This window comes from Euphorbia lathyris, chromosome 1, assembly GCF_963576675.1.
Source record: "Euphorbia lathyris chromosome 1, ddEupLath1.1, whole genome shotgun sequence".
Taxonomy (NCBI): Eukaryota; Viridiplantae; Streptophyta; class Magnoliopsida; order Malpighiales; family Euphorbiaceae; genus Euphorbia; species Euphorbia lathyris.
The window spans coordinates 113603492-113611923 of NC_088910.1; the positions used below are offsets into that span (position 1 = coordinate 113603492).

The 8432-nt window shown below is 35.4% G+C and overlaps 1 non-coding gene across 1 annotated transcript; it reads left to right on the forward strand.

Moving 5' to 3' along the window:
• The first annotated feature begins 7480 nt into the window (after window positions 1–7480).
• LOC136216055 (small nucleolar RNA R71) lies at window positions 7481–7587 on the forward strand. The gene has a single exon (XR_010683050.1). It is a non-coding gene; the product is annotated as a small nucleolar RNA R71 (small nucleolar RNA).
• The last annotated feature ends 845 nt before the right edge of the window (window positions 7588–8432 follow it).

Genomic DNA, 8432 nt, shown 5'->3' on the forward strand with positions numbered 1-8432 from the left:
CTCAACCACATATTCTATAATTTGGGGAAAACGCATAGAAGCAAAAGTTTCCCACCCCAAAGTCTCAATAAAAGCATCAATTTGAGTAGTGAAGTTCAACTTCCTTACCGAATCAAAGTCAAGAAACTGCATGTCCACGAACCTACGATTGGCGTGTGAAAAATGCTTGAAACGTCCAACTTCTTCCTCTGAATGAATGTCGAAATAAGCCCCGCAACTAATACGAAGGCGATTAGCCTCAGTGACAGCCGGCTTGTGTCCAACACGCTTTGCTCTAGGCATGGTTATGGTGGTTAGGGTTTGGAAAAATAAGAGATGAAAAGAGAAAAGCTTGAGGTTGAAGATGAAGTAGAAGTTGTATGTAGACTTGAATTTGAAAGGTTTAGGTGATTGAAAAGGGTAATGAATAAATTGGGAAGAGTAAAAGTAAGGTATTGGGAAGAGTAAAAGTAAGGGATTGGTTAAGATTGGAGGTGATGTAAGGTTTGTGTAAGTAATAGGGATATATAGGGTTGAATAGGAAGATTAATAGGTAGAGTAGGAATAGGAAGAGATGGAAGAAATAGGCAAAAATCCGGACTGAGGAGTGCCTAAACGACGCGTGTCACGACCGAGGTCGGACATCCGCGGCCGCGGTACGCGTTCTGCAGCCAATTTTTTTTCTGAATTTTTGAGGGATTTTGCTGAAGTTACCGAGAATTTATGCATTCTCGGCCGCGGATCACCCCTTGGTCACCCAAATTCTGCATATTAACTCCATTTTTTGCAATTTCTTGATAAATTCTATCCTGAACTCCTGGAAAATGTAATCTGTACTTAAAAACATAAATGTAAAACATTAAATGATAAGGAAAACCAAATGTTTATCCTTATTTATGGAAAAATAAATGAAAATGCTTTAAATGAATCATTATTTTAGGAATTAAAACTTAGTTATTAACATTTAATTAGTCATGAATTTACTAAGTTTACATTTAATAGATTCATTAGTGTAGAATAATGAAATTTAGTGTAACCATGTAATAAAAAACAGGATATAAAGCAAGAGAGAAAGTTTTATTAAATAGAAATATGTACAATATATTTACAAACAAAATAAACAAAGTTTATGCTAGAAATTCGTCCCTTTCAATCGGGATTTTCTTAGCCCTATAGCGGTCTATTTTCATCTGCACGAAGGCTTGACGTTCTGGTGCAGAAAGAAAATTTGGCCTGGATCGAAAAACTCGTTTCACTAGACCTTCATATTCTAAAAATTCATAGTTTAGTGTCGGAAAAGATTCAGCATCACTCCAAGGAACAGAAATACTTCCCTTGGTCCCTAGAATTATTCCACATATGATATTCCCGAATCCAACCTTCTTAGCCTTGGATCGAGACGCGGCAACAAGACCCTCCATCAGAATCTTTGAAGAATCAACCACGTTGCCTTGAAATATATCTCCAAGTACATAAAGATCAGTTTCTTGGACGACTCTACTGAACGTGCGACCGAACAGACTGTGACTCAGAAATTTATGTAAATACAGCATAGAGTTGGAGTGAAAAGACTGATTATAGGCAAGTTTAGGATTGAAAGGCCAGATGCCGGTGAGCATTCGCCAAATATCAGTGGATGTCATGTCTCTTCCATGATGACGTTTGATATTATCCTTTAAGGGAAAACCAAACCAAGCATGTAATTCAGGATATCCAAAAGTGAAAGTTTTGCCATCCCGACGAAAACTAAGACGCACCCGATGCTTGTTAACAAAACGAACCGTACAGAAGAATTCTAATATCCAGTCTCCAATTATAGGAAACTTCATATCAACAAATCTGGTCCATCCTAAACGTTCCATGTAGCGACTCATATCGTCTTTAATTCCTAATTGATCGTTAAGAAAATCATCCATGTACAACATTCCTACAAAGAATGTGTATCGAAGCCTCAAGAAGCGCCTTCCCTCATCATGATTGAAGAGAGGAAAGTTACATCCATAACGCTCTGATATATCAATACGTTTATTGCGTGAAGCAATAACTTTCTTAGATGGTGTGTTTATAGAAGTCATGGTGTTTGGAATGAGTAAAGAAGCAAAAAAAGGTTCTGAACTTAATTTCTGGGTTGTTGAATGGTAAGAAAAATCAGAGAATTGTTCTGACAGAGATGAAAAAGAATGTGACAGAAAACTGAACCTCTAGAACCTATTTATAAGATCCTAGGACGAAAAGAGGTGTTGTTTTAAAGTGAAAAAACATAAAATCAGACCTCTTAAAAATGAAGAAACTCAATTTTTCGTTTCTGAAAAGTTGTGTCTGCTGGAAAATGAAGAACAAGGGTCGATTTTTGCATAATTTCACCATGTCGCGACCGAGGATTCTGACCCGCGGCCGCGACACGCTGATTTCCTTGCGGAAATCAGGCGTTAAAAACCCCTAATTCCTGATCCTCGACCGAGAATCCCTATCCTCGGTAAGTTCAGAATTTTTCCTGTCTATTTGAAATCTATTGAAGTCAGAATTCTCAACTGAGAATCCCAAATCCTCTGTAAGTTCAGAAATTCCCTAGCTAACTAGAAATATCTAAATTCTCAACTGAGAATTTTAAATTCTCTATAAGTTCAGAAAAATCCTTATCTTTTTAAGAATTCTAAATATGTGAATTCTCAACTGAGAATTCCAAATTCTCAACTGAGAATCACAAAATTTCTTCTAATTCACATTAAATTCCTAAAAATTAATTAAAATCATGACTTGAATATATTTTTTATATATCTAAAATTCTAACATAAAATGACATAATCTAAAACAAAATAAAATAAAAATAATAAATAAATAAAAACTATGTGTAGAAAAACGAAATGATTTATATGTCAGGAAATCTTGTTACGAAATTAGTTCCTATTTCGGAAATATTTTCGTAATAAATTTTACATCTATTACCATTAACCTTGAAATGATTGCCGTTAGTTTCCTCAAGTTCTAAAGAACCATAGTCGAATGTTTTGACGACTAAATACGGTCCTGTCCATCTGGAATTAAGTTTTCCTGGAAATATACGAAGCCGTGAATTAAATAACAGCACCTTATCTCCAACATTGAAGTGCTTGACTTTGATCTTGGCATCGTGCCATTTTTTCACTCTTTCTTTATAAATCCTAGCATTCTCATACGATAGATGACGTAACTCATCTAACTCATTTAAATTGAGCAAACGTTTCTTTCCTGCTTGTTGTAAATCAAAATTAAGTTTTCTAATAGCCCAATAGGCTTTATGTTCTAATTCTACGGGCAAATGACATGCTTTTCCACATACTAAACGATATGGAGTCATTCCTATTGGTGTTTTAAATGCAGTACGGTATGCCCATAGCGCATTATTGAGTTTTTGTGACCAATCTTTTCTTGATGACGAAACAGTTTTCTCTAGAATCCATTTGAGATCTCGGCCTGACCATTTGACTGAGGATGGTATGGCGTTGACACGCGGTGGCGTACTCCATACCTTTTCATAAGCATATCAAAATTTCGATTTATGAAATGGGTACCGCCATCACTAACAACGAATCTAGGACAACCAAATCTACAAAATATATCGTCAAGAAAATTAACAACTACTTTAGAATCATTCGTAGGGGTTGCAGTTGCTTCAACCCACTTCGAAACATAATCAACGGCTACTAATATGTAAGTTTTACCATTGGAAGGCGGAAAAGGTCCCATGAAATCAATTCCCCACATGTCGAAGATTTCGACTTCCAAGATGTTTGTGAGGGGCATCTCATCTTTCCTTCCTAAATTTCCCGTTCTTTGGCATTTATCACAACGAGTAATAAATGAACCAACGTCTTTAAACATCGTAGGCCAAAAGAAACCACATTCCAATATTTTAGCTACCGTTTTATTAACTCCATTATGTCCTCCATATGAGCTGGAATGACATTCCGTTATTATAGATTCATATTCATTTTCTCCAACACATCTCCTAATTATCCCGTCACCACATGATTTGAATAGAAAGGGATCTTCCCAAAAATACTGTTTAATATCGAAGAAAAATTTCCTCCTTTGTTGGAAAGATAATCCTTCCGGAACAATATCGGTTGCAAGATAATTAGCAATATCTGCATACCATGGTGACATGATACTTTCTACTTGATAGAGATGTTCATTGGGGAAATCATCTCGTATACCGATAGTTTCACCTATAGGACCGTTTTCATCTTCTAGTCTTGATAGATGATCGGCGACAAGGTTTTCTACTCCCTTTTTGTCTTTAATTTCTATATCAAATTCTTGTAACAACAAAACCCATCTAATCAGACGCGGTTTTGCATCTTTCTTAGCAAACAGATAACGTAAAGCTGCGTGATCTATATAAATAATAACTTTAGATCCTAACAAGTATGACCTAAACTTATCACATGCAAATACTACGGCTAACATCTCTTTTTCTGTTGTTGTGTAATTTAACTGTGCACCGGACAATGTGTGACTTGCATAATAAATAACATGTAATCTTTTATCCTTTCTTTGACCTAAAACACATCCTACAGCTAGGTCACTTGCATCACACATGATTTCAAAAGGTAAATCCCAATCGGGTTTAGCGATTATGGGTGCACTGACTAAGGCTGTTTTCAATGTCTCGAAAGCTTTAATGCAATCTTCATTAAAATCGAAGGTTGAATCCTTCATAAGCAAATTAGTAAGTGGTTTGGAGATTACAGCAAAGTTTTTTATAAATCGTCTGTAAAAACCTGCATGTCCTAGAAATGATCTTACTCCCTTGACAGTTGTTGGTGGGGGTAATTTTTCTATTACTGAAGTTTTTGCTCTATCCACTTCTAATCCTTTTTCAGATATTTTATGACCTAAAACAATTCCTTCGTCAACCATGAAATGACATTTTTCCCAATTTAATACTAAATTCGTTTCTTCGCATCTAGAAAGAACTTTATCTAAGTTTTTTAAACATGCATCAAAAGAATCTCCATAAACTGAAAAATCATCCATAAATACTTCCATGATATCTTCGATGAAATCATTAAAAATTGCAGTCATACAACGTTGAAAAGTTGCTGGTGCATTACATAGACCAAAAGGCATTCTCCTATATGCAAATGTTCCATAAGGACATGTGAAGGTTGTTTTATCTTGGTCATCCGGGTAAATATATATTTGAAAGAATCCGGAATAGCCATCAAGAAAACAATAAAATGCATGACCGGCTATCCTTTCGATCATTTGATCAATGAAAGGTAAAGGAAAATGATCTTTCCTAGTTGTCTTATTTAGGTTCCTATAATCTATACAAACCCTCCAACCAGTGGTGGTTCGCGTAGGTATTAATTCACCTTCATCATTCCTTACTACAGTTATGCCTCCCTTTTTGGGTACACAATGGATTGGACTAACCCATTCACTATCCGAAATAGGATAAATGATTCCATTGTCTAAGAGTTTAGTAATCTCATTTTTTACTACTTCTTTCATATTCGGATTTAAACGTCTTTGTCTATCCGCTTTGGGTGGCTTATCTTCTTCTAAGTGAATCCTATGCATTACAATACTAGGATTAATTCCTTTTAAATCTGAAATCTGCCATCCCATACTTCCTATTCTATTTCTAACAACGTCTTTCAATTTTTCTTCTTGATTTTCTGTTAATTTGTTAGAGATGATTATAGGTAGAGTATCACTTCCGCCTAGGAAAGCGTATCTCAGATGGTTTGGTAATTCTTTAAGTTCTAATTTTAGTGGAACTACTACTGAAGGCAGAACTGGTCCATCTTCTCGAATCAAAGGCTCTGGGTCCTTATCTTCTAATTCTTCACCCATTATAGGTTCTATTATTTCTTCTCTTTGAAAAATGTCATTAACACATTCTTCAACTAAATCAAGCTTCATACAAGCGAAATCCTCCATAGGATATTTCATTGCTTGATTCATATCGAACTCGATCTTATCGTCACCTATTCTTAAAACTACTTTTCCTTCCGACACATCAACTAGAGCACGTCCCGTGTTCATGAACGGTCTACCAAAGATTAGCGGACAATTAACATCATAAGCAAAATCTAAGATAACAAAATCAGTAAGAAAAATAAATTTGTCAACTTTTACTAAAACGTCTTCAATTATACCATATGGTCTTTTAGTGGATTGATCCGCTAATTGCAAAACCATATTGGTACGTTTGATGTCTTCTTCTAAACCTAATTTTTCAAAAATAGACAATGGCATCAAGTTTATACTAGCTCCTAAATCACAAAGACAACTTGGGAATTCCATATTTCCCAATTTACACGGAATGGTAAAGCATCCGGGATCTTTGAGTTTAGTAGGTAATTTGCTTGATACTATCGAACTACAATCTTCAGAAAGTGAAATGGATGAAATTCCTTCCCAACTAATCTTTTTTGAAATTAAATCTTTCAAGAATTTTCCATAGTTAGGAATTTGCGTAATTGCATCCATGAATGTTAAATTTATATGCAAATTCTTAAGTTTATCTAAAAATGATAAAAGTTGTTTATCATGGTCCTTATTTCGGACCCTGTGTGGAAAAGGTGGCTTTGGTACAAAAGGTTTCGTACTAAAGTCAATTGGTGTATCTTTTTATTTTAATGTATCTTCTTTGGATTTTGGTAAATCGTTTCCAGGTAAAGTTGAATTTCCGGGCATTTCCGGACCTAAGTAGTTTTTCCCCGAGCGAAGAGTGATAGCCTTAACATGCTCTTTCGGATTTTCTTCCGTTTGGCTGGGAAGACTTCCCTCTTTGCGGGATGGAATTGATTTAGCAAGTTGTCCAATTTGAACCTCCAAATTATGGATGCTAGATGATTGGTTTTTGATAAGCTGATCGAATTTACTTTCGAACCGTTTAAAACCATCGTCCTGATTACTTACCTTTCCATTCATAGCATCTATAAATTTGTCGATTTTTGAAGATAAAGTGCTAATCGTATCTTTTGTCTGATTTTGATAATTATTTACACGATATTGATTAGCGTTTGTATTATTATTATTATTACCATCTTTCCAGTTAAAGTTAGGATGATTTCTCCATCCAGGATTGTAAGTATTAGAATAAGGATTGGTAGTTTGGTTTTGTCCTTGGACAAAATTTACATGTTCTATCTCATTCATACCTTCGTAATCAATGTCTGTCTGGATCGGTTCATTAGGATCGCACGGTGCCATAAACCTATCAATTTTGTGCGATAAAGCAGAAAATTGGGCTTGTAACATCGCAACTGGATCAAGATTCATTATACCTTTAACTGATGATGTACCTGAGGATGATGGTTTTGCCATTGGTATATGTCCACGCTCTGCGGGCCACATACTGCTGTTGATTGCCATTTCCTCCAAAAGTTCTCTTGCTTGGGCGGACGTCTTCTTCATAAATAAACCTCCAGACATAGCATCTAATGAACCTCTAGTTGTAGGATTTAATCCATTATAGAATGTCTGCATTAAAAGTGCATCTGGCAGTTGGTGGTGTGGGCATAAACGTTGAAGTTCTTTAAAACGTTCCCAAGCTTCATAAAGAGTTTCATTATCATTTTGTGTAAAAGATGTCAATTCTTTGATGACTCTTGCGGTTTTTGCTAAAGGAAAATATTTTGATAAAAACGCTTGGGCTAATTGGTCCCAAGTTTCAAATGTTGCAGCAGACATAGAAGTTAATCAAATTTTTGCCTTGTCCTTCAAAGTGAAAGGAAAGAGGCGAAGTTTGATTGCTTCGGCTGTTACATCAGTAATTTTAAAAGTGTCACAAATTTCTAAGAAATTTGTCAAATGGGCATTAGGGTTTTCGTTAGGTAGTCCGTAAAACGTTACGTTGTTTTGCAACATATTAAGCAAAGCAGGCTTAATTTCAAATTGATTTGCGTTTATACGGGGTCTAACTACACTATTAGTTACACCGGCCATTCCTGGCCTAGCATAATCCATAAGTGTCGGTGGATCGGCCATATTTTCTGGCTGGACTACTTTGGTTTTTAAGGGTGTTTGGTTTTTGTTTTTATTTTTCTTGTTTTTCTTAAGTGTTCTTTCAATTTCTCGATCAAGAGGGTCTGGTGGCGTGCCCGAACTTCGCCAACTGCGCATGAACTTGAAATTGTTACACGAGCCAAACTACCTTCAAAACAAAATTGAAAACAAATATATTATATAAACTGAAAATAAATAAAATGTAAAAGTTGTATAAAAATAATGTGTAAACCTAGATTCGAAAATAAAATACGAAAAAATAAAAATTTTGTCAAAAATTTTGGCGTATCCCCGGCAACGGCGCCAAAAACTTGTTGAGCGATTTCCGCAAGTGCACGGTTTCGCTTGTAGTAATAAAAATATCGATCCCACAGGGATACGTTTTTTAACGAAAAACTTATTTTTGAATCTGTTAATTTCGAACTTGTTAGATTTACTATTAATTGTAA